At 36.6% G+C, this 14491-nt stretch overlaps 1 protein-coding gene across 2 annotated transcripts in view; it reads right to left on the minus strand.

The window, feature by feature from the left end:
* AGPAT3 (1-acylglycerol-3-phosphate O-acyltransferase 3) overlaps positions 1 to 14491 on the minus strand; it is a 170798-nt gene that overhangs the window by 35503 nt on the left and 120804 nt on the right. The gene's annotated exons all lie outside the window — the stretch shown is intronic.

Consider the following 14491-nt stretch of genomic DNA (forward strand, 5'->3'; position numbering starts at 1 on the left):
TGTGAAACAAGTTGAACAAAAACCAAAGATAAATAGTTCATAATGCATATTATTTGTCTTTCCTGTCAGTTTTTAGGGAAGCCTAATTTTAGAGATCATAAAAATGTGATACTCCAATCACTAACTAGAAATAGTATTAGGAATTTGACTCTCACTTTGTGGTTGTCCCTGAGTGATGAATAAAGCTATACTTTATAGCTTTCCCTAATCCCTCTTAATTCCAGTGATTTCTCCCTTTTAATTATTTCCTATTTATCTTGCATAGCTTCTTTTGCATATATTTATTTGCATGTAGTCTTTCCCCCCACCATTAGACTATAAATTCCTTGAGGGCAAGGGCTATCTTTTGCTTCTTTTTTTTCACTTAATAAATGTTTATTGATTGATTAAAGTAGACACTTAATAAATGTTTATTGATTGGTTGATTAAAGTGTGCTCTTCAGAACAACAGCTATAGTTGGGGGTGGTGAGAGATAATCATTTAGCAACATTAAACACAAGGCAGTCAAAGGTATTTACGGTCAGAAAAAGAGGTGGGCTGGCCATGTAATGAAACTGAAAGACAACAATAGACTGATGGTCTCATGTATACTGATACCCTTGAGAAATTAAAAGAACAAAAGGAAGGTTTCCAGAGTAGAGATCTCCTATGAAGACTTATATAAACATGAACAAGAACATGATAGGATAAGAAGGCATGAAGTTACACTCTGCAACAGCAGGATTACTAACAAAGGTGAAACTAAATGCACCAAAGCATTAAGCAGAAAAGGCCACAGAAGAGAGAAAGTGATGATCTACATTGCAAAGCATTTTCCATCTCTGATTTATGGGCAGTTGGATACTTCACTGGCCTAAACTAACATTATTATCGTAGATTATGCTATTCTCAGGGCAAATTACAATCACAATGATTTTATGTCCAAGTTGAAGGAATGTTTAGGTCATATAAAGAATAAGTTATGAGTTCCCAGGAACTTTTTGCCAGCAGAGACTGGAGGAGTGCAAGCCTTATTAGAGAAGGAACTCTAATCTTTGGCTATAAGAGAAGTTTAGGAGTTGGCTAGTAGAGAGACAAAAGGGTTGCTATTGATTACAGCCCAAGGGCAGAGAGATAGTGCAAGCTCTGCTGGGAACTAGGATCCAGCCAGTGCAAATGCTGATAAATACTTTAGCAGCCAGTCTGTCTTAGTATTCATACACAGTAGAATCCAATGTAAAAATTACACAAAATGGACCTGTGATAGGACCACTAAAAACCAAGGTGTCCCCCTAATCCCCTCATGGGTAAACCCAATTATTTCCTTAAAGGCAACAAAGCTGTCCTCTGACCTTGACTGTCCCAAGGAGTCAAGGCTTAAACTTGCCTCCCTTAACCCAGATACCCACTGGCTTTTGACCATAATATAGGGATAAAAAGGCCCACCCAGGTGGAGACTTGGCAAATGTTCCAAGATGTCACACCAGACCCTGCCCTGCTGATCAGATGCTTCCCATATGGAGGCCAGGAGGCTGTGCCTACCCAAGCTAAGTATAGGATGGGCTATAGCACAATGGTTTAATAACCTTTTGGAAATTATCCTTCCTTTATTTTTCACCATTTGCTAGAATTGACTTTTCACACATAATGTAAATTCATTTCCTACATATACTGTATATGATGCTATGGTATTATAAATTCAAAACAAAAAATAAAAGAGTTATTAAATATTGAAACCCCTTCATGACTTTTGGCCCACCCTGTACTACAGTATCCTTGTTCTTTTCTATGCTATAGCTAAGTGAACCTCTTTTTGTTAACTTTCAGATGACCTATGAGAATCTCATTTGTTCCAACACCAAACCTAAACTAACACAGTACTGGCTTGAGTCAGTTATGCTCATTACAGGAGTCCTAAATAGGTCATTTAAGTACTTGGAAGGAGAATGGGTTATATGTCAATGGCCTATATATGTCCCCTTTCTTAAATCTAAGTGGGAGACTTCCCGTGTGGTTATTTGTCAGGGAAAAGGGTTTGTGATCTGTTAATGTCTAATGAGAGAACTTGATTTCTACATCTGTCACATATGAAAGGGGAACCATTCCTCCATATTTGGAATAAGGTCAAAGTACTGATTTGTTTTTCTAGGCTTGTTCATGCATTGTGAATACCAGGACACATTGATTGAGAAATTAAAAAAGACAAACCTATAAGTAAGAGTATGTTAAAAAAAAAAATTCGCATGGAATGCCATGACCACAAGAGTGGTCATAAGATGTCTGTGTATCTATGGCAACATGTCACTGTTGGACAACTGTAGAACATCCTCATTTAATTTTTATATTACATATTTGCCAGGGTAATATTTGAAATAAATTCATATTATTCATCATCTCCAACAATGAGAACATAGGTATGCATAGCATTTGGGGGAGGTATGCCTGTGTATGATCTCATGCTGGTGACCACAGCAATGGAATTATATATATACCTTGTATTGACTTAAAGGCATTTCAAAAATAGGAATGAGTAACAGGAATGAGGAACTAGTATTTTAGTGTCATTCAATTAGAAACTTTTTGTTTGATAATTTTTGAGGAATCTCTACCTTAGGAAATGAGGTTTATTCTTTTGTGTATGTTAACTATTCTGTTCAACTCATAGCAACCAGTTTTTAGGATACAGGGTTGCTTGCTTGCCCATATGATCATGTGTGTTTACTACTTAGTCAATCCATAAACCAACAGACAATCTCAGCTCTAGAAGTAGCTGAACAAAACAGGAGAGTTACAGAAGCAATCTGGCTTTGAAAGAACAATAGAGACCCCAGAAATAGGCGGACATGAAGAAAAATCACAAGATTAATTAGAAAAATTAATACCACAGTCAGAACTGTAGGAACAACACAAGAAGGAGAAACAGATACTTGCAAAGAACAGAAGTATGGGCAGCAAAGTAGTAGGTTAAAGATGAGGCAACACCTACAGTGATAGAAGATATTTTAGTTCTCAATGGAACCTTGAATACACAGATATAGGAAAAAAAACCCCTACAAATATCCAAAATTAAGGAAATTTTGAAAGGTTTTCTTTGAAGTTTTTTGATAAAAAGATAAATATAAGAACATGTAGGATTATCCCCTCATAAAAGCTAACTGTACAGACCTGAAGAATCCTGAAAATGAACATAAGGTTGTAGTAACAGCGACACTGTCAACCAGATGCAGTGAGCCTTGAAAAACTATCTACCTTTTCTTCTTCACAGCCCTTCAACAAAGATTACATAAGCTTCCTCTTCTCCTATCACTCAGATGTCTTCTGCTACTACCTTCTCCTTCACCCAAGTTTCACATAAAGTGGCTTTACTTTTTATCCAGGCAAACCCCTCTATTTGCACAAGTGGCACCATTCTTTCTTGTCTTCTCTAACAGAATACCTCCTCTGGCATCACCATTCTATCACTTATTTTCAATCTTTGTCTACTGACACATTCTCTACTTTCTTATAAACACCCATGTCTTCCCCATCCTGAAAAAAATCTTCACCTGATCCTTCCATCACCGATAATTATTGTCCCATATCTTTTCTGCCCTTTATGGGTAAACTCCTCAAAACAAGCTGTCTACAACACCTCAATTTTTTCTCCTCACTCTCTTCTTAATCCCTAATAAACCAGGTTCCAACCTTACCTTTCCACCAAAATTATTCTCAAAAATTACCAGTGATTTCTTAGTTGTCAAATAAAATGGCCTTTTCTCAATCCTCATTCTCCTTGACCTCTTTGTAGCCTTCAACATTTTTGGTCACCCCATCATACTCTCTTCTCTCTAGTTTTTGGGATACCACTCTCCTGGGTCTACTCATTCCTACCCGACCATCCCTTTTCTTGTCTCCTTTGCTGGAGCTTTATCCAAATCATGCCCTCTAAGAGTAGATGTCCCACAGGGTTCTATTCTGAGCCCTCTTCTCTTCTTGTAAACTATTTCCTTTGGTGAACTCATCAGCCCCAAGGATTTAACTACCATTTCTAAGGTGACAAATCTCAAGCCTATCTATACTACACCATTCTCTCTGTTGAACTCCAATCTTGCATCTCCAACTGCCTTTCAGACATCTCAAACTGAATGTTCAGTAAACATCTTAAACATGTTCAAAATAGAACTCATCATCTTTTCCCCTAAATCTTCCCCACCACCACCTTCCCCATTATCGTAGAGGGTAACACCATCCTTCCAATTTCCCAGCATTACAACCTAGGGATCATCCTGGATTCCTCACTATCCCTCACCATCCACATGTAAACTGTTGCCAAGTCCTGCCAAGTTCACTTTTGTGACATTTCTCAAATACACCCTCTTTTCTCCTCTGACATTGCCACCATTCTGGTGTAAACTCTCATCATTTCTTGCCTGGTGTACTGTAATAGCCTGCTGGTGGGTCTGCCTGCTTCAAGCCTCTCCTCACTTCAGTCCAGCCTCCATTCAGACACCAAAATGATTTTCCTAAAGTGTAGGTCTGATCATGTCACTCACTCTCCCTACTCAATAAATTCTAATGGCTCCCTATCACATTCAAGATCAAATATAAAAACCTATTTGGCATTCAAAGTCCTTCATTTTATTTATTTTATTTTTTAGAGAGGCAATTGGGATTAAGTGACTTGCCCAGGGTCACACAGCTAGTAAGTGTTAAATGTCTGAGGCCGGATTTGAACTCAGGTACTCCTGACTCCAGGGCCGGTGCTCTATCCACTGCACCACCTAGCTGCCCCCAAAGCCCTTCATAACTTAACTCTCCCCAACCTTTCTAGTCTTCTTACACCTTACTCCTCAACACATACTCTGATCCAGTTCTGCTTAACAAAAGTACACAATGAAACAAGTTGGAAGAATAAAAAATTCTGGCCTAATCATGGATTTATTTCATCTTATCAACCCACTCCCACCTACCTCTTCTCCCAAGCCATATTCTTAATTCCACAATCTTTGAATTCTCTCATTTATTCACAAAAATTATCTCCCTCACCCAGAAAGCCTTTCCTAACTAGAAAAGAGGTGGTGATTCCCTCTCACATGAAATTCCATAACTCCCTCTTTAATCATCACCCCAATAAATATATGTACACATAGCATACGTAATTTTTTCATGTAGTAACATTTGTTCAGTTTTATATATGAAGAGGTAGTATGGTGTTGTGGATAGAGAAGCATCCTTGAAACCAAGAAGAGTTTCTCCCAACACACTGCCTGTGTGACCCTTGACAAGTCACTTAATCTCTCAGTGCTTTGGGCAACTATATGAAGTTGTCAGCTTCAGAGGCATCAACCCCAAATGTACAGGGAATTTCCTCATCCAGGGAGTTCCCTAGTCTCTAGATTTGCCTTTTATATATGCCTTAATTTATGATAATTTCACTGTCACCTTTATAAGATTAGAACAAGGACCTTAACTGTCTGACATTTTTGTAGTACAACTAAGTGTCTTTGTTGATGATAGTAATGAATTTCTACAGTAATAACATAATAATGGTTATTGGGAATAGAAAACTAAATCCCAAATCAGTAATTTTCATGGTCAAATAGGTGAATTTAAGCCAGCAGGTACAAGTCCTTCCCATTTCTTTACCTCAGCCACTTTGCTAAAGCTTGCTGGCATTACCAGTAGGAATGAAGCCATGTAGGAACGAGGTCAAGTTCGTGTACCTATATTCTTTCCCACATGATATTTCCATTTCATGAAATGAAAATTAAATGAAGAATGATAAGTTGATCTTCTGAAAAAAGTTGAGGATCTCTGTGATATTCTATTAAAGACAATATTGTATAATAGTAATAGACTTAAAAAGAAATGTGATCCTCTTATTTGAATCTAAATATAGAAGCTGGACTTAATGTGACTGATTAAGCAGTGGGAAAGGTTAATTTAGGACAAAGGCTTCTGAAGGATAAGACTAGCCTCTTCAGCTATGCACTTTTCCAAAGGTCACAATAGTTGTTTTACATGACCGTATTTCTACTACCTTATTTACTGCTTTTGTTTCCTCCCCTTTAGATACATAAACCACAGAAAGAATATCCCAGTTTATAATATACATCTAAGCAGGTAGCTTTTCAAATTTTTTAATCAATATGTATATCTTGCACAAGTGCTACAGTTGGACAATGAAACTGGGACCAGAATGGAGATTAGGTTTTGAAACTATAGTACTTTCAATCATCTCAAATTCTCCACACCTTTGAAGAAACCCATCTCCCCTTTTTTTCTTTTTATAACTCATCAATTTTCTTTTCCCTCACCAATCCCCTCCCCCCATGAAAAATAATAAAAATATAATCCTTATAAAAACAAGCAGTGTCAAGCAAAATGAATCTATATATTTGCAATGTCCAAAAACATGTTTCAATCTACCCCTTGAGTCTATCACCATTTTGTCAGGAGGTGGACAGTATGCTTCATCATCAATCCTTTGGGGTCACTGAATTGATTCAATTTCCTATGCAGAAGGATATCTCTTTTAACACCAATATTCTCATGAAGATGGATTCTACATGTTGATAACTATAGATACCACAGGCTTAGAAAAATTAAGATTACAAATACTTGAAAGGCCATGAATAAGTGCAGGATAAATATTTTTGTTGTTGTTCAGTCATTTTCAGTAATATCTGACTCTTCATGAACCCATTTGGTGTTTTCTTGGCAAAGATACTAGAGTGGTTTGCCATTTCCTTCTCCAGCTCATTTTATAGATGAGGAAACTGAGACAAACAGGGTTAATTGACTTGCCCAGGGTTACAAAGCTAGTAAGTGTCTAAGACCAGATTTGAATTCAGGAAGATGATTTTTCTTTATTCCAGGCCCAATACTCTATCTACTGAGCCACCCAGAAGCCCTAAGATGGGTATATACAGCCTATAAAACAATGATTACACACATAAGAAACAGTGTGAAAGAAATTATTTAGGACATTTGTGACCAGTAAAGGAGGTAGCTTGATCATAAAGATAAAATAAGAATTAATATAAGTACAAAGTAAGGGATGCCTTGATATTCTTGATATATGGGGGAAGGAGAAAAATAAGTTCAGTAGATTCTTTATATAGTATTCATGGAAAAAACTGGATAACTTTTATGTATAATTAATAAAGTTTGGTGGAGGATAATACCAAAGTAAAATAATACTATTAACAGTGTTTTGTGGAGCTCCCTATCCCACAATAATTTACAATATTATTCCTGCCCTATATATACACATATATAATGTATACACACACACACACACACATATATATACACACAGGCAAACAAAGATGTCATTTTACATGCCATATTATGAATAAATTAACCCAATTTTCCCTCTCATTCCAAAGCCAAAAGGTTTTACCAAAATAAAGAGAAGAGGAGCAGCTAGGTGGTGCAGTAGATAGAGCACCAGCCCTGGATTCAAGAGGGCCTGAGTTCAAATCCGGCCTCAGACCCTTGACACTTACTAGCTGTGTGACCCTGGGCAAGTCACTTAACCCCAACTGTCTCACCAAAAAAAGAGAGAGAGAGAGAGAGAGAGAAGAGAAATAGCCCTATCACTGTATATCTAGACTAAGTCCTAACTAAAATCTGTTATCTAGTCACTAAAGCGTGAGAAAATAATGGGCTTTGCCGATGCCTAAAGGCCCCAACCAGAGGGGATTGATTAGATTGACTGAGATTGACTGACTTACCTGATTAACTTACTTAAAGTTAATTCAATTGAAACCACACCTGTCTGGCCCTCAAGAGGGTATTATTCTCAGAAGCTGTGGACTCTGACCTCAACACAGGACCACCCTGAAGTCCAGTGAACCAATGGATCTGGGTGATGCTAGCCAATTAGCTTGAAGCAGGGTGGAAGGACCATCTCTCCTTGGGATGTAGAGGGAGCTTCCTCTCTCAGTTTGTCTCTCAAACAGGTGGGTAGTAGAGAAATTGAGGAAGAACCAGGCGAGGCAGGAACACTAGGCTAGATAGGTCTTTTCTTGACTTTCTGACCCAGGTGTTCTCTTTTTTATTAATAAATGCTTAATGCCCAAAACTGGTGCTAAAGCTTCTAACTTATAAGTTAACCCTAGCTAGTTTTCCCTACACTTGGGACAGGAATAAGGCAACCACACATTTAGTTTTTTTGTGTTGTTTTTTTTTTGATGGGGCAATGAGAGTTAAGTGACTTGCCCAAGGTCACACAGCTAGTAAGTGTCAAGTGTCTGAGATCAGATTTGAACTCAGGTCCTTCTGAATCCAGGGCTGGTGCTCTATCCACTGCACCACCTAGCTGCCCATCCCATTACCTTTTTTAAAAGGATTGCTAAATTGATTCTCTACTCAGCTGCCAAAGTGATCTTACCTAAAGTAGAGATCTGACCGTGTCACCCTCCTATTTGGTCAGCTCCAGTGGTTCCCTATCATATCGAGGATCAAATACAAAGTCCTCTAGTATTCAAAGACCTTCATATCCTACTTTGTGCTCTTTCCTTTCCAATCTTCTTAGATCTTACACCTTTCATATACTTTTCGATATTCCATGAACAAGACACTCTCTTGGTTCTGGACATTTCCACTAAGTATCCCTCCTTCCTGCAATACTCTTCATCTCTGCCTCCTGACTTTCCTGTCCTCCCTCAAGTTTCAGCTAAAGTTCCCCTTTGCGTCTTCCTTAATCTTAGTGCCTCCTTTCTGAGATTATTTTTCACTTATCTTATAATTATCCTCTTTGTACATAGCTGTTTACATATAGTCTTCTCCATTAAATTGTGAGTCTTAATAGAAGAGATAGTTTTTTTTGCTTTTTTTTTCAGGAATCCCAGCACTTTGCACAGTGCCTAGCATGTAGCAGATGCTTTAATAATAAATGTTTATTCACTGACTACCCTAAGAGTCATTGACACCACACTACTAGAAGTTAAAAAAAAAAAAAAGGAAAAGACTCACATATGCACAGAAAAATTTATAGTAGAACATTTTTCATTGTTGTTTTAGAAAAGAACCAGAAACAAAGTAGTTGCCCACCACCTAGGGAAAGGCTGAGCAATTTATGTTATGGGAATATAATGAAATATTATTGTGATGTAAAAAGAGCCCAATTCAGAGGAATCTTTGAGGATTTATATCAACTGCTTAAGATTGAATTGAACACTTGTGGATTGTACATATATAACCTGGTTGATGTCTTGTGGAGGGTGGAGGAAAGGGAGGGAGGGAGAAAAAATGTGGAACTCTAAATCTTATGAAAATGAATGTTGAAAACTACCCTTACATGTAACTGGAAAAAATAAAATAAATGTTTGTTGCAAAGGAAAAAAAAAAGATTGAAGTCAACAGAAACAGGAAAACAATTTCTATAATGACTAAAACATTATTAAGATAAATAACCCTGAAAGGACTTAAGAACTTTTATTAATGCAATGGCTTCTCCATTGATTTGCCATTTCCTTCTCCAGCTCATTTTACAGATGAGGAAACTGAAACAAAAAAGGGTTAAGTGACTTGCCCAGTGTCACACAACTAGTAAGTTTCCATATATGAACATTGTAACACAAATTTGTTTTGCTTGACTATACTTGTGTCACAAAAGGGGGCTTTTATTGGGGAAATGGAACATGTATTAAAAGCCTACTACCTGCCAGGCATTGTGCTAAGTGCTTTACAAATATTACTTCATTTGATCCTCATAATGACACTGTAAGATAGATGCTGTCATTAGCTTCATTTTATAGTTGAAGAAACTGATGCAAATAGAAGTTGGGACTTGCCCAGTAATCACAGAGCCAGTAAGTATCTGAGTTTAGATCTGAACTTGGATCTTCCTGATTCCAGGCTCAGCATTCTACCAGCTGCCTCTGAGGAAGTGAGGGTAGTATGGATGGTAGTAATACCGAGACAAAGAAAAGTGAAACAAGGTAAATTTCAATGAAATGTTTAAAAATTCAGAAGGCAGTTCAGAGGGGGATATAAATAAGCAGGCTTATGTTAGTAGAACCACATCAAATTTAATGTAAATTTTTTAAAAATCTAGAGTATTCATGGTTTCATGTATAATCTATGTTCTGGCCTTCTTTGTGTATGCAAATATTCATGTTTGTTGATGATTTTCTAATTTATAATGAAATTGCTATTATTTGGATAAAGTTTTAAATACAATTCTAATCAAATCTGGAGAAGGCACAATTCTAGAAGACATAGCTAATATTGTGAACAATAGTTGGGCTATCTCAAAAGATCTTGATAGGCCCCCAAATTATGCTGAATCTATTAGGATGAAGTTTTACAGTAATAGAAGTGTAGTAGTGCACTTGGGATTACAGAAATCAAATTTACAAGTATAAGATGGGGAAGGTGTGGCTAAGATAGCAGTTTGCCTGACATATATTTTGAGATTTTAGTGGACTACAAGCTCAAAATGAGCCAATAGTGTGACATGGAAGTCAAAAAAGTTAATGCAATCTTGGACTGCAATAAGAGAGACAGAGTATCCAGTAATAAGGAGATGATAGTGTCACTGTACTCTGCCCTGGTCAGAATTCAGCTAAAATCTGTTCTTTTGCACTCCCTTCTGAGAACATTTTACAAAAGACACTAATCAGCTAGATAGTGTCCAGAAGAGGATAGCCAGAATGGTGAAAGAATCCGAAGATTATAGATTTAGGGATGGAAGGGACCTCAAAGTTCACCTAGTCCAACCCTTTTGATTTTACAGATAATGAAACTGAGGCCCAGGAAGGTTAAATGACTTGAAAACATTACATTCTCTTTGCAGATGATATGATATTACACTTAGAAAATCCAAGAGAATCAACTAAAAACCTACTTGAAATTATTGACAACTTTAACAAAGTTGCAGGATACAAAATACACCTACGTAAATCATCAGCATTTCTATATATGACCAACAAAGTCCAGCAACACAGATAGAGAAATTCCATTTAAAAATGACTGTAAACACTATAAAATACTTGGAAGTCTGCCTGCCAAGACAAATACAGGAACTATATGAACACAATGACAAAACACTTTTCACACAAATAAAGTCAGAACTAAACAATTAGAAAAATATTAATCGCTCATGGGTAGGTAGAGCCAAAATAATAAAAATGACAATCCTACCTAAATTAATTAATTTATTTAGTACTATACAAAACTATCAAAAATATTTTATAGATCTAAAAAAAAACAATAAAATTCATCTGGAAAAACAAAAGCTCAAGGATATCATGGGAATCAATGAAAAAATATGGAAAAAGATGGTCTAGCTGTATCAGATCTCAAACTGTATTATAAAGTAGTAATTATCAAAACAACCTGGTACTGGCTAATAAATAGAGAGGTGGATCAGTGGAATAGAATAGGTACAAATTACACCATAGTAAATGACTATAATAATCTAGTATCTGATAAACCCAAAGATCCAAGCTTTTGGAACAAAAACTCATTATTTGACAAAAACTGCTGGGAAAACTGGAAAACGGTATGGCACAAACTAGGTATAGACTAACATCTCACACCATATAGTAAAATGAGGTCAAAATGGGTATATGATTTACACTTAAAGGGTGATACCATAAGCAAATTAAGAGAGCATGGAATTGTTTATCTGTAAGATTTATGGACAGAGGAACAATTTAGAACCAAAGAAGATATAGAGAGAAAACAAAATTTAAAATAGATAATTCTGATTATATAAAATTTAAAAGTTTTTGCAGAAACAAAACCAATGCAACAAAGATTATAAGGGAAGCAGAAAACTAGGAAAAAGTTTGAAACAATTATTTCTGATAAAAGCCTCATTTCTCAAATATAGGGAACTGAGTCAAATTTATAAAAATATGAGTCATTCCCCAATTGATAAATGGTCAAAGGATATGAATGAGCAGTTTTTGGACAAAGAAATCAAAGCTATCTATGATCATATGAAAAAAATGCTCTAGATTACTATTGATCAGAGAAATGCAAATTAAAACAACTCTGAAGTATCATCTCACACCTATCAGAGTGGCAAATATAACAAAAAAGGAAAATACTGGATGTTGGAGGGAATGTTGGAAAACTGGGATGCTAATCCACTGTTGGTGGAGTTGTGAAAAGATCCAATCATTCTGGAGAGTAATTTGGAACTATGCCCAAAGGCCTATAGGACTGTGAACACCCTTTGATCCAGTAATACCACTGCCAGGTTTATATCCCAAAGACATCCTCCAAAAGAGAAAAAGACCTATTTGTACAAAAATATTTATACCACCTCTTTTTATGGTGGCTAAGAATTGGAAATCAAAGTAATGCCTATCAATTGGGGAATGGCTAAACAAACTGTGGTATATGATGGTGATGGAATATTATTGTGCTATAAGAAATGACAAGCAGGATGATTTCAGAAAAGCATGGAAAGACTTGTACGAACTGATGTATAGTGAACCAAGAGAACATTGTGCACAGGGACAACAATATTGTTTGATGAAGAACTATGAATGACTTTATTATCAGCAATACAATGATCCAAGACATTCCCAGAAGACTAATGATGAAGCATACTATCCACCTCCAAAGAAAGAACTGATATTGATTGAATACAGAGTGAAGCATGCTGTTTTTTTCACTTTTATTTTTTTCTTTTATTCAAGTTTTCTTGTACAAAATTATTAATATGGTAATGTTTTACATAATCCTACATGTATAACTGATATCTGATTGCTTACCACCTCAGGGAAGAAAGAGGGAATGAAGCCAAGGAGGGATAAAATTTGGAACTTAAAACTACAAATAAAAATGATTATTAGAAAAAAGAGAAAAGTACATGTGAGAAGTAAAATTTGAATCCAGAGCCTCTAAATCCAGAGTCAGTTCTCTTTTTACTACCTGAAGGTTGTTAACCTGGGATGGATGAACTTAAAAAACTATTTTTGATAACTGTATTTCAATATTATTGGAATCCTTTGTAATTCCATGTATTTTATTTTATATTTTAAAAACCATTATTCTGAGAAGGGATCCAGAGGCTTCACCAGATTGCCAAAGGAGTCTGTGACACAAAAAAGATTAAGAACTTTTGCAATATACCATATTGCTCAAGTCTAAGACATAAGATAGGGTTTAAGGAACTGGGTTTGTCCAACCTGAAGAAGAGAAGACTCTAGAAGCACAAGAGAAGGGGACATTATAGATGATTATGAGTACTGGAAAGGCTTTCATGCATGAGATTAGATTTGTTCATTTGGGCTCCAGAGAACAAAAATGAGAAGCAATAAGCGAGAGTTGCAAAGAGGCAATTATAAGCTTGAAGTGAAGAAAAATTGGCTATTCAAAACTGGAATGGGTTGCCTTGAGATGCTATAAGATTTCTTCCTTTCTGGAGGTCTTCAGGTAAAAGGTAGGGAACATCCACTTCTCAAGCAGGGTGAAATAGGAATTCTTTTTTCAGCTTTGGGTCAATTAGATGGCTACTGAGGTCCTTTCCAATTCCTTAATTCTGTGACTTAAACACAGACAACAGTGACTGTGATAGAGAGTCAAGTGATGAATAAGACTGATATATAGGGGCAGGATGGTGGCACAGTGAATAAAGCACCAGCCCTGGATTCAGGAAGACCTGAGTTCAAATTCGGCCTCAGACACTTGATACTCACTAGCTGTGTGACCTTGTGTAAGTCACTTAACCCTCAGTGCCCCACAAAAAACAAACAAAAGAAGACTAATATATAGCACAAATTATTAGTGGAGTTAGCAGAGTTTCCAGACTTTCTCTAGCACAACTCAGAAATTCAGGCATGGCAGCAGGGAAGATATATGGTATGTATGAAAGGCTTTGGGTATTAGCAAGTGCAAGAAAGAGTGAAATATATGGGAGAATGGAGGGAGGAGAGCTCAGTGAAGTACTTTCAAAATGTTAAGAAGGAGGAGAGGGGTGCATAGGGGTGATGGGCAGGGAGAACAAAGGAACCAGTCAGTCACAATGATAGTGAACAGCACGTGCAAGATGAAGGAGGCTGTGTGAGATGTAGAAGGACAAGAAATTGTGGTCAAGCAGATTTTGACATTCAGGATCTTGGAAGAAGAAGAGTTTTGAGTGACAGTGGAGATCTAAAGTGTGAACATCCCTTTAAGATGATGAGGCGAAATGAGATGGAGGTATGGAATTAGAGATTAAGAAGTTGAGGGACTAAGGTCACTAGTGCAACTCCTGAAGAGCTTATGGAAGGGGATGCAGTGAAGAGGAAGACATTCCAGATGTGGATGAAATTGATGAAAGAGGGAAAGTGTTTGGGTTGTAAGTCTAAGGTGGAGAGAATGACAAAGAGAGTGCTATAAACCAAATTTTAAAGGAACAAAGTGACCTCAAACTTCAGAATGCATTTTATCAACTTACAATATTCATTAACTAAAGCCTATAAATTCATAGAACATTTCTACTGCTAACTTTTTATAGCTTCTACTTTATAAAAGTATATCCAGCATTATAAATTATTATCAATTATGTTCAACTGACCTCAG

This window comes from Dromiciops gliroides, chromosome 3 (assembly GCF_019393635.1).
Source record: "Dromiciops gliroides isolate mDroGli1 chromosome 3, mDroGli1.pri, whole genome shotgun sequence".
Taxonomy (NCBI): Eukaryota; Metazoa; Chordata; class Mammalia; order Microbiotheria; family Microbiotheriidae; genus Dromiciops; species Dromiciops gliroides.